Source organism: Podarcis erhardii (assembly GCF_964252035.2).
Source record: "Podarcis erhardii genome assembly, chromosome: 1".
Lineage (NCBI taxonomy): Eukaryota > Metazoa > Chordata > Lepidosauria > Squamata > Lacertidae > Podarcis > Podarcis erhardii.
Genome location: NC_138497.1, coordinates 2533026 through 2545491, shown reverse-complemented (window position 1 = coordinate 2545491; position 12466 = coordinate 2533026). Strand labels below are relative to the sequence as shown.

The window sequence follows — 12466 nt, the reverse complement described above, 5'->3', positions numbered from 1 at the left end:
TCCTTCTGTCCTCCATCTTTCCCAACATCAGGGTCTTTTCCAGGGAGTCTTCTCTTCTCAGGAGGTGGCCAAAGTCTTGCAGCCTCAGCTTCAGGATCTGTCCTTCCAGTGAGCACTCAGGGATGATTTCTTCTGCATTCCAAGCAGATGTTCTAACTAGCTAAAGGTAAAGGTAAAGGGACCCCTGACAGTTAGGTCCAATCGCGGACGACTCTGGGGTTGTGGAGCTCATCTCGCTTTACAGGCTGAGGGAGCTGGCATTTGTCCACAGACAGCTTCCAGGTCATGTGGCCAGCATGACTAAGCCGCTTCTGGCGAACCAGAGCAGCGCACGGAAACGCTGTTTACCTTCCCGCCAGAACGGTACCTATTTATCTCCTTGCACTTTGACGTGCTTTTGAACTGCTAGGTTGGCAGGAGTTGGGACAGAGCAACGGGAGCTCACCCCGTCGCGGGGATTCAAACCGCCGACCTTCTGATCAGCAAGCCCTAGGCTCTGTGGTTTAGACCACAGTGCCACCCACGTCCCTTTTTGTCATCTTAGATGTTGGCTTTTGGCTTGCTTTATTGCATCCCTCTCTTCTTTCTCCCTGACCCAGATTCTCTTAGGAGCCAACGGTTTTGTATGAGTCATGATCCATAGAATCATAGAATTGTAGAGTTAGAAGGGACCCCGAGGGGTCTGTGGTCCAACCCCTGCAATGCAGGAATCTCAAGTAGTCCAGTCAATAATGGCAAAATTCCCATTTTTGTGATATATGGGGGGAAGCCTGCATATTACAGGGCTAATGGGCATGTACAAAGAAACATGCATGCACATGCAGCCAACACCACGAGATCATCGAGGGAAGGAATAGTTCTGTTCTGTTCTGCTTTGGTCAGACTCACATGGAGGAACCTGGCAGCGTTCGGGAATTTTTATTTCAGAGAAATGGCAAGTCAGATGTGACATGATAGAAGTCTCTAAAATTATGCATGGCATGGAGAACGTGTCCTTCAGCTCTCTATATTGGACAAACAGGCCAGACCTTACGCCAAAGAATAAACGGACATAAATCGGACATCAGGAATCACAAGACAGAGAAACCAGTAGGAGAACACTTCAATCTCCCAGGACATTCTATACAAGATCTCAAAGTAGCTGTTTTACTACAAAGGAATTTCAGAAATAGACTGGAAAGAGAAGCTGCTGAATTACAACTTATCACCAAACTTAAAACAATGGAAAAACCTGGCCTGAACAAAGACCTAGGATTCTTATCTCATTATACATGACAAAGCCATTTTTCACCTTTTCACCCCTTGCTTCCTCCTGTAAGACCTATTGCAGTCGTTAAGAGTCGTCAACAGGCTCATCACAGCTATCTGCCAATCACCCATTCCTACCACCCTTCTGAGTAATACCCCTCCCCACCTTCTCACTATATAGAAAGGTCTGGAAACTTCTGTTTCAGTGTATCTGAAGAAGTGTGCATGCACACGAAAGCTCATACCAAGAACTGACTTAGTTGGTCTTTAAGGTGCTACTGGAAGGAATTTTTTTGTTTTGACTATGGCAGACCAACACGGCTACCTATCTGTAAATGGATAGTAAAGTTTTTCTCCTTCTCTTTTATGGCCACCAACTTGAATGGCTTAGAAGAAGACAAGACAAATTCATGGAGGAGAAGAGGGCTATTGGAGGCTACCAGCCATGATGGCTATGCTCAGAGGCGGAGCTAGCTGTTCCAGCACCCAGAGTGGTGCACATGCTGTGCACCCAGGGGCAGGGCCATGGGGTGTAAGACACCCATGTCCCAGTGGGTGAGATGCCCATGGGGCCAGAGCAAGCCACCCATGGTGGGCTGCTTCCTGGGCAGGGTGGTGGTGGAGAGAGCCATGCCACTTTGCCAGCAGCCTTCCTCCCTTCCCTCTTCCTTTTGACAGCTCAGGGGAGGCTCCCCTGCCCAGGAAACAGCCCAGGAGTGGGGGGGGCAATGGCGTGCCACCCGCCTGCTACTCCCAAGCCTCCCCCAAGCTGTCAAGACAAAGGGGGAAGGGGGGAAGGCCGCCAGCAAGGCGCCACAGCTTTGCCACTTCCCCCAACAGCTCGGGGTAGGCTTGGGAGTCATGGGTAGGTGGCACACCGGATGTCACCCCCTCCGTAATGACACCTGGGGTGTCATTCCTCCAAAGTTGGAGGAAGCAATACTTCTGAATAGCAGATGCTGGGAAATGCAGGAGGAGAGACAGTTCTTGTGCTCAGGTCCTGCTTATGGTCTTCCCAGAAGAGGCATCTGGTTGGCCACTGTGAGAGCAGGATGCTAAACTAAATGGACCACTCGCCTGATCCACAGGCTTCTTAGATTCTTAATTGTCCATTTGCCCCTGTTCTCTGCTTCTTGTTACTTAACCAGCTCCTGAACTGCAAGAGGACCTCTCTTCTTCTTCCCTGACTACTAAGCTTGCTGAGGGACGCGGGTGGTGCTGTGGGTTAAACCACTGAGCCTAGGGCTTGCCGATCGGAAGGTTGGAGGTTCGAATCCCCGCGACGGGGTGAGCTCCCATTGCTCGGTCCCTGCTCCTGCCAACCTAGCAGTTCAAAAGCACCTCAAAGTGCAAGTAGATAAATAGGTACTGCTCCGGCGGGAAGGTAAACGGCGTTTCCGTGCGCTGCTCTGGTTCATCAGAAGCGGCTTAGTCCTGCTGGCCACATGACCCGGAAGCTGTATGCTGGCTCCCTAGGCCTATAGAGCAAGATGAGCGCTGCAACCCCAGAGTCATCCACGATTGGACCTAACGGTCAGGGGTACCTTTACCTTTTACTAAGCTTGCTCAGGGGTCTTTGGTTAGGGACTTTGTCACGAAGGCCTAGGAACCCCTTCCCAAAGATTGCACCCTTGACGTTTATACGTGGAACATGCAGTGTGTGTTTAAAAACCCATAAACCTCTTTAGTTAAATATTTTTGTTTCTTGCCTTCCTAAGTATTACACCTGGGATTTTAAATTAATGCTGGGAGCCAAGGTGACAGTTTTAATAACACTAAGGATGGGGGGGAGGGGGGAATCTAAGGAAATGCGGCAAAGAACAAATTAGCAGAAAAATCTGGATACAAAGTAGGTGTTATCTTCAAGATGAATTCTGCGGAGCATTGGGGTCTTAAGTCTATAGAGGCAGAAATCTCAAATTTCTTCCAATATCCTATGAATGTTTAATTAAACACAGCCTCTGCTTAGTCATTCACTTATTTGCATAAGTTACAATTTTGTATTGGGCACAACACAAGGATGCAGAGAGTTCTAGGATTCAGAGCCTCCTTGTTTGCAGTGCGGCTAAGCAGCTTTTTCATAGAACTGTAGAATTGAAAGGGACCCCAGGGGTCATATAGTCTAACGCCTGCAATGCAGGAATCTCAACTAAAGCACCCATAACAAGGTGGCTATCCTTCTGAGGGAGTCCATTCCACTGCTGAACAGCTCTCGCCGTCTGAAAGTTATTCCTGCTGTTAAATTGGAATATCCTTTCTTTTCATTTACAGATAGGTAGCCGTGTTGGTCTGCCGTAGTCAAAACAAAATAAAAAAAATCCTTCCAGTAGCACCTTAAAGACCAACAAAGTTAGTTCTTGGTATGAGCCTTCGTGTGCATGCACACTTCTTCAGATACACTGAAACAGAAGTCACCAGACCCTTCTATATAGTGAGAAGGTGGGGAGGGGTATTACTCAGAAGGGTGGTGGGAATGGGTGATTGGCAGATAGCTGTGATGAGCCTGTTGACGACTCTTAACGACTGCAATAGGTCTTACAGGAAAAAGCAAGGGGTGAGAAGGTGAAAAATGGCTTTGTCATGTATAATGAGATAAGAATCCAAGGTCTTTGTTCAGACCAGGAGAGACCTGGTCTGAACAAAGACAATGGATTCTTATCTCATTAAGAGAAGGAAGGATTTTTTTTATTTTGTTCTTTCTTTTCATGATACATAGATCCATACAGACACATCCCACCTTTTCTCTATTTCAGAGGTGTGGAATCTTTGACCCTCCAGATGTTGTGGGACTCTTCTTCTTCCTCCTCATCCTCTTCCTCCTCCTCCTCCTCCTCCTCCTCCTCATCATCATCATTATCTTCTTCTTCTTCTTCTTCCCATGCTGACATTTCAGTCAGCGCGGAGCCTGCTGGTGCCCGGACCACCGTGTCACTCCCAGGAGAGACGCATGACTCAGGTGTCCTGCAGGCCCTGTGGTAAGTGCCACCCCCCACGGTGTGGCACCCAGTGCCCCTGCCCCCTGCCCCCCTAGCTACACCTCTGAACGTAGCTTGATTTTCTTCATTAAAACCAACCAGCAAAGAACACTACCTTGGGGCCACTCTGACTTGTCCTGTTTGTTTCCCAACCTTCCTCCAATGAGCTCAGAGTGGCGTTTCCCCGGCTGGTTTTCGTCCTTGTCAGCGGCAGCTGCATCTGACAAAAATCTTAATTGAGGAGACTGACAGCAAAGCAGAGCTCTGCTGTGTCTTTAAATAACTCCCTTTGTGATCTAAATAAAAGAAAAAACCGAGAGGGAAACTGTTTTCCAGACAACAACAGGGTGAAGTGGTGTCTTCGTCATCCCAGCTGGGATGTGGATCATGACATTTCATAGAGGGATTTGCAAACTGCAAGTCCTTGAGACTCTTACTCAGTCTCCATCTCTGAGCTGAGCGTGTGGGCCACTGATCTTGGCCCTTTCGGATTTGGGACTTTGGCGAAGTCTCACCTGAGTTCCAACTCTGAGACAAAACGCAGGAGTCTGAGACTGCCAGACTGTATGCGAAACAGAGGAAAATGTTTGTTTCTTGGCGAGCATATACTTTGGTGCAGGTGTTTGGGGGTGGGGTGCTCCCCACTGTTGTTGTTACATTTTCATTGTGCGAAAATAGCATTTCTTGGGGTGTTATTTCAGAGACCAGCTGTTCACCAGTAAGCTGGCAAAACTTAAATGTGACTACCCCTCCAAGGGAGATGCTAAATATACTTTTTATATGGGCATTGTGTGTGTGTGTGTGTGTGTGTGTGTGTTGAACAGGTGGAGATAAGCCAACAGAAAGCTTTCTTTGCGTGTCAAGACCCTTGAAGCTACCCCCTTGTTGAGAAACGACACACACAAGGACATATTAGGTCCACCGCAACTCCTCCCCACTGGGAAGTGGAGCGGATTAACCAGCTATTGATGCAATTCAACTGGTCTAGAATCCTGTTCCTACGGTGGCCAACCAGTTGCCCCAATGGGCGATCCCCAAACAAGATTTGCACACAACAGCCCACTCCCCTTTTGTGGTTTCCAGCAACTGGTCATGAAAAGCACTGCTACCTCCAAGATCTTAGCCATCCTTGCTAGGAGCCATCCATAACCCTCTCCTCCTGGACAAATTTGTCCAATCCTCTCTAAAGCCACCCAAATTGGTGGCCAGCACTGTCCCCTGTTGGAGTGAGCTCTGCCCTGAATATTCACTGAATGGCCACGAGTTCTAGTGCAAGGAATAAGTTTTCTCTACGCCCTTTCTCCAAGCCGTGCACAATTTCATAAAGTCCTCTCACGTCCCCTCCTGACTTCCAGAGGAGCTCTATCACACCTTCTGGTTTCTTAACTCATTAATTTTCCCGTCTTGTCCGAAGGGGCATTGTGTGGTCTGGGACTTTTTTTTTTTACGAAGCGCCGTGCTAGAAGAATAGCTAAACGATTCAGGCGGGGAATGACGGCGACAGACTTGTCAGCGCGGCAGAAAGAAGGATAGCAGAAAAATGCATTTTTACAACCCTGGAGGAGCGCGGCAAAATACATTATATTCTGTTTCATTGTGTTCCCTTTTCTGTTCTATTTGTCATGTACCTCTCCAGGAGCGGCGTCAAGAAATTGAATTCCATTTCCTGAGTCATTTCTTTGCTGTTCCTAGTTGTGTTTGTCATTGTCCTGACCACCGACACGAACCTTCAGATGTGGTTTGCAGGTGTGGGCGGGTATTCCTTGTCTGTGCGTGCTTTCCAATATCACCACTTTCCTTCTCTGCACTGTTATTACAGTGCATGAGCGAGCCGGTCTCTCCAGGCAAGCTCAAGCGAGCATGTTAATTAGGGAGGTTTATAAACAGCACCAAATCAAATGACAAATGCAGAAGGTTTTTATTTGTTCTTTCGGGGCCAGAGCACTGGCAGATTGGAGACAGAAAGGCTCTCCTGTTTCTCGCTTTGTAGCTCCTCGGAAGATTGCAAAGAGAAGGGATCGAGCATCCATGTGGGGCGAGGGTGGTCCAGGGTCAGCCCTGTTATGAGGCAAAGGGAGGCGGCTGCCTCAGGCGGCAGATATTTGGTGGTGGTGGTGGTAGTGGGGAGAACCTATGCACAACCAATGAAGCTGAATGTTGTAAGGTTCAGGACAGAGTAATAATAATAATAATAATAATAATAATAATAATAATTTATTTATACCCCACCCATCTGGCTGTGTTTCCCCAGCCACCCTGGGTGGCTTCCAACAAAGTATTAAAATACAGTGGTCTGTTAAACATTAAAAGCTTCCCTAAACAGGGCTGCCTTCAGATGTCTTCTAAAAGTCTGGTAGTTGTTGTTCTCTTTGACATCTGGTGGGAGGGCGTTCCACAGGGAGGGCGCCACCACCAAGAAGGCCCTCTGCCTGGTTCCTTGTAACTTGGCTTCTCGCATGGAGGGAACTGCCAGAAGGCCCTCGGAGCTGGACCTCAGTGTCCGGGCAGAACAATGGGGGTAGAGACGCTCCTTCAGGTATACTGTACCGAAGTAGAGTTAAACTATGGAACTCACAGACACAGGAGGCAGTCATGGCCAAGTAGATGGGTTTAAAAGAAGATGAGACAAATTCCTGTACAGGAGGGCTTTCAATGGCTCCAAGCCATGACATCTATGCTCTGCCATGCTTGTGAATACCAGTTGCTGGAAAGCCGAGTAGAGAAGGGTGCTCTTGTGTTCAAATCCTGCCTCTGGGGTTCTAGAACTAGATGAGCCTGATCCAGGAGGCTCCTCTGATGTTCTGAAGGCACAGTGTTTCCTTAGTCTAGTCTGCTGCCTTCAGGCAATTTTGAGGATCTTCTCCCTTTGCCAGTGATGACATAGCAATCAGTTTCTGGTCACGGAATCAGAGAATAATAGTTACAGGTATCTGAAGAAGTGTGCATGCACACGAAAGCTCATACCAAGAACTGACTTAGTTGGTATTTAAGGTGCTACTGGAAGGAATTTGTTTTGTTTAGAGAATAATAGAATTGCAAAGTTGGAAGGGATGCCAAGGGTCATGTAGTACAAGCTCTGCAATTCAGGCATCCTGCCCACAGCCATCCTTGGGTGGGCTTGAACCACCCACCCTCTGGTCAGTGGTGTTGCAATGGGGGGGCGGGCGGTGCGCCCTGCGTTCCGTGTCTGCAGGGGTGACAAGAAGTCACCCTGATGCCTGGATAGCTCAGTTGGTTAGAGCGTGGTGCTGATAATGCCAAGGTTGCAGGTTCAATCCCCATATGGGACAGCTGCATATTCCTGCATTGCAGGGGGTTGGACTTGATGAACCTCAGGGTCCCTTCCAGCTCTTTGATTCCATGCAGGGGCTCACGGTGGCGCAAGCAAGCAGCCATGTGGAGGATCCTCCATTTTTGGCTGCAGCCGTGAGCAGAGGATCCCAGTGCCAGCAGCAAACCGCTATGTACAGTGCATGTGCGGTGTTGCACGCATGCTCTGTACGTAGCGACACTGCACATGTGCTGTACATAGCGGTCTGCCAGCAGAGCCTCTCCAGCGCCATACAGACGGTGCCGGGATCCCTCCGTCGCCACTACAGCTGTGAACGGTGGATCTCCATTTGTGGCTGCAGCTGCAAGCAGCGGATCCCTGCACTGTCCATATGGCACTGGAGCGCCGGCGCCAGCAAACCGCTATGTACAGCACTTGTGCGGCGTTGCTACATATAGCGCATGTACCCTACGTAGCGACGCCCGCCCCGGGTGTCACAACGCCTTCCTTTGCCCCTGCCTCTGGTTAACAGCCAGACGCACTGACCCATTGCGCCACTGGAGGTCAAGTCAGGTTCTGCATGTAGTATGGGAGTCAACATTTTGACCTCAGTCAGGTTTGATGTCTTGTGTTGGGATTCAACACATGTCCCATGCTTTTTCCCAATATGCTCCAGAAGATTGGGGGAACCCCTGGAGCAGATATGAGGAATGTAAGGGAGGAGAGGTGAAGGATATTTTGCCGAAAAAGGAGAAACCTTTGAACTGATCTAAGTGCGGCTTTGAATACAGTCAGTTGGATGGTCCGTGGCACTGAATAGAGGTTCAGAGGCATTCTACCATGATCTCCTGTTGCTAGAGGGGGACGGGCAGAGAGGATTTCTGGAAACATCTGACCACCAGGGACATCGCAAGGGGGGTGCGGGGGTGTGGTCCATACCGGGTATCATGCTTTGGGGGGGTGACAACCCCCGTGGGCAGATCACACCCCCGGTGGGCAGATTTTTGCAATTGGTGCAATTGCCACCGTGAAATCTGCTAGCTGATTGCATCCCTGGCAGCCAGTGCTGCACGCTGGGCGTATTTGCACAATGAGCAGGCAGCACTGGCACCTCTGGGAGGATCGGGGCCACTGCTGGCACCCCTGGGAGGATCTGCGTGCCCCCATGGGCATATTGTACTGCCTCCGTGGGTGGATCGCCCTGCCCCCAGGTGCACGTCATGTTTGCCGCTCCGGGTTCCTTTTCTCCGCCACTGCCAACCACCATTGGAAACAGGAGTGGCAGTCAAGATGGGCCATTGGCCTGATACAACCAGGGCTTTTCTTGCATTCTTTCATCTGCCTTTATTTGTAACCAACCCCTTTTTCAAATATAGGGTCACGCATGACAAAAAAGACCACATCAAGAACTGTGTTGTGTTCCGGGGGGTTGGACTAGATGACCCTTTGTGACCCTTCCAAATTCTAAGAAGCTGTAGAAAGCAGAGAGGACAGTCCCCACAGTGGCATGAAGAAGTCTTAAAGAGGAGCCATTCAACAGATTTCTTTTTTTGGTTGTTGCGGCTGCTCCTCATGGCAACTATTGATAGAACTCTATTTTTAACTATCGCGGCTGCAGAACACCCTTGAATTTATTTTATTGAAGTCATCTGCATGGTTTGTTGTTATTGGAGCTGGTGGCATGGTTCTGCCTTTGCAGAAAGCAAAACGAGCAGTCTTCAAATGCATTGGGAAGTCTTCATAATGAACATTGTAGTCCATTCATTGTCCAAAGGGTTTTGGGACAGCAAGGCATTTGATCAAGGAAGTACCATATTTTTCCTTCTATAAGATGCCCCCATGTATAAGACGCCCCCTATTTTGGGGGACTCAGATTTAAGAAAATGGCCTCGGCACTATCCATGTATAAGACACCCCCTAATTTTTGACATCATTTGTTAGGAAAAAAACCTAGTCTTATACATGGAAAAATACGATATATGCAGAAGTGGCCATTGACTGCAACACATTTATCAAACACACACACAACTGAGCGCAGGAGTGTTCAAGTCCTGCTAGGTGCAAATAGTCACAACTTTGAACTTCCATGTTATGAACTACCCTGTGATCTTTGAATGAAGGGCAGTATAGAAATTTAATGAAAAGTAATATTTGGTTTTGTCTAGTCTTTTGCAATTGATCAGCACACCCACTTAAGGGGATTGTAAACCCTAAGACTCTTGAATTTGTTTCAATCAGACGTAAACAAAAAAAGGAACTAACTTAGTTGGTCTCTAAGGTGCTACTGGAAGGATTTTTTAATTTTTTAATTTTGTTTCAAAAAAAAAAAAAAAAAGGAAAGTGAGAACAGCAAAGTACAGATATTTCACCTTAATGTTTTGATAGGTTTGGAACATTCTGGTTTTTTAATCACTCTCGCACTGGATCTTCGTAAAGTTCCACAAAGCCCTTCTTTTCCTGTAACTTCCCCTGTTCATTATTGATCCAGAGGGGAGAGAGAGAGGAAGATGACACAGTCCTCCAGAGTGAAACAAAAGACCTTAATTCCCTAACAGTGTCTAATGCGTAGTTGAAGTTCAGTGGTGAGTCAACGTGTTCATCAAGGCGACTCAACGTGAACGTTAGTCGGGGGAGGGATTTTGGAAAAAAATGTTAGGGTGGGGGAAGGGGGGAAACGTTCTTAAAAAAAGATTTGTGGGGGTGGTAGAGCATGATGTCAGCCTCACCCACTTGGGACATGATCCGCTGCAAGGTTTTGGAGAGCTGGACGGAAGACGCAGAAGCTCTCTGATGAGAAATCCTGCTGCAGGAGAAGACCATCAGTGTCATGGTCTCATCTAGCAAGACCATACAGCTGCCTTTGTGAATCTGGTGCTCTCCAGATGTTTTGGACTACAACTCCCATCAGCCTCAGCCAGCACAGGGTGGAGCCCCCTTTTGCATTCAGGAGAAGTTTCCTAAATGGGAAACCCTGGAGAGCTTCTGTGAGTCTGTGCAGAGAATGATGAGCTAGGTGGACCTGTTATCTGACTCAGGAGACAGAAGCTGCCTGTATCTCTAAATATCTGAGAGAAAAAAAACCTCATAAACACACCACATGGAAACTGGCCAATCTCAGCTGGGAAGAGTTCCTTCCTGATGCCAAGGATGATGATCAGATGCGGTGTCGGAGCAGTGAGTGAGTGTGTGTGTGTGTGTGTGTAATTATTGACTGGTTTGGAGAACTGAGTTGCGGCTCAGGGCATAACATCAAATGTGCTCCTTGGCACTCGGGTGGCAGTTTCAGGTTAATGTTATGGAAATAAAACACACACACACACACACAGAGTATGCGGGTGGCGCTGTGGTCTAAACCACTGAGCCTCTTGGGCTTGCCCATCGGAAGGTCGGTGATTTGAATCCTCACAACAGGATGAGCTCCCACTGCTCTGTTGTTGTTGTGGTTTATTCGTTTAGTCATGTCCGACTCTTCATGGCCCCCTGGACCAGAGCACGCCAGGCACTCCTGTCTCCCACTGCCTCCCACAGTTTGGTCAAACTCATGCTGGTAGATTCAAGAACACTGTCCCACCATCTCGTCCTCTGTCTTCCCCTTCTCCTTGTGCCCTCCACCTTTCCCAACATCAGGGTCTTTTCCAGGGAGTCTTCTCTTCTCAGAAGGTGTCCAAAGTCTTGGAGCCTCAGCTTCAGGATCTGTCCTTCCAGTGAGCACTCAGGGCTGATTTTCTTAAGAATGGATAGGTTTGATCTTCTTGCAGTCCATGAGACTCTCAAGAGTCTCCTCCAGCATCAGAATTCAAAAGCATCCATTCTTCGGCGATTAGCCTTCTTTATGGTCCAGCTCTCACTTCCATACATCACTACTGGGGAAACCATAGCTTTCACTATATGGACCTTTGTTGGCAAGGTGATGTCTCTGCTTTTTAAGATGTTGTCTAGGTTTGAGAGTTCAACATGTTAAGCCTCAATTCTAAACCTAATTTGCTGTCTGACATCAATGATGGGGCGAAATCACAGGATTGTAGGAAGGTGCCTTCTAGTGAGTCAGACTGTTGGTCCATCTAAGCCAATATTTCCTGCACTGACGGCAGCTGCTCTCCAGGGTTTCAGAAACTGGAGTCTCTTCAAGTCTCACCATTGGGAACTGAACCCAGGACCTTTTGCGTGTAAAATGGATCCTCTGCTTCTGAGCACCAGACTTTTGCCAGTCCTGAGCAGCAAATGTAGACTGTGGACTCCTGGTGTGAAATTTGACAGAAAGCTTCATTGTAATTCCCAGAAGCAGAGCGAGCGTGTCGGAATGAGCTTGTGCAATCCAGTCACAGAGAGATTCTTGCTTGGTGATTATGAATCCAGGGAGGCACTTTTGCAAGAGATAGAGCTGTCTCTAGAGCACTCTGCTCGATCTCCAGGGAGGAGCAAAGCCTGGATAATGAAGCTCTGCAGTGGATTGCAAACCGGAACACTGACAGCTGCTTTCCACAGAGCTGGGGTGGGTTTGAGGGTGTGAACCCAAAGTTTAGGTTCTGGGCTGTGCCAGGTTAGAATAATAGAACTCTAGAGTTGGAAGGGACCGCGAGGGTCATCTAGTCCAACCCCCTGCAATGCAGGAATCTTTTGCCCAGTGTGAGACTTGAAGCCACGTCCCTGAGACTCAGGGTCTCATGCGCTCCCAACTGAGCTGCTCCTCTCTCCTATCATTGGGACAGTGAAACTGTTGGGCAGTGGACTTCACATGATGTGCAATTAATTAAAAAAATATATAGAATACCTTTGACTCTAGAAAGAATTTACCCTCACCCTTTACCCGGCCTAGGGCCCTCGTACCTACAGGACTGCCTCTCCCGGTATGCCCCACGGAGGACCTTAAGGTCCATAAATAGCAACATCCTCGAGGTCCCGGGCCTATTATTGTTTGTCAAGAAAATTACGCGTCTATGGTTATTTTTGTAATTTGTGTGTAATTTGATAC

The 12466-nt window shown here is 48.2% G+C and overlaps 1 protein-coding gene and 1 long non-coding RNA gene across 3 annotated transcripts in view; one reads left to right on the top strand and one right to left on the bottom strand.

Annotated features, from left to right (window-relative positions):
• Positions 1 to 12466, top strand: part of MDGA2 (MAM domain containing glycosylphosphatidylinositol anchor 2) — a 413922-nt gene that overhangs the window by 104004 nt on the left and 297452 nt on the right. The window lies entirely within an intron of this gene.
• Positions 1449 to 12466, bottom strand: part of LOC309350062 — a 492019-nt gene continuing 481001 nt past the window's right edge. Inside the window, exon 3 of the long non-coding RNA XR_014160284.1 lies at positions 1449 to 1573. This is a non-coding gene — a long non-coding RNA (uncharacterized lncRNA). The remainder of the gene's footprint in view (positions 1574 to 12466) is intronic.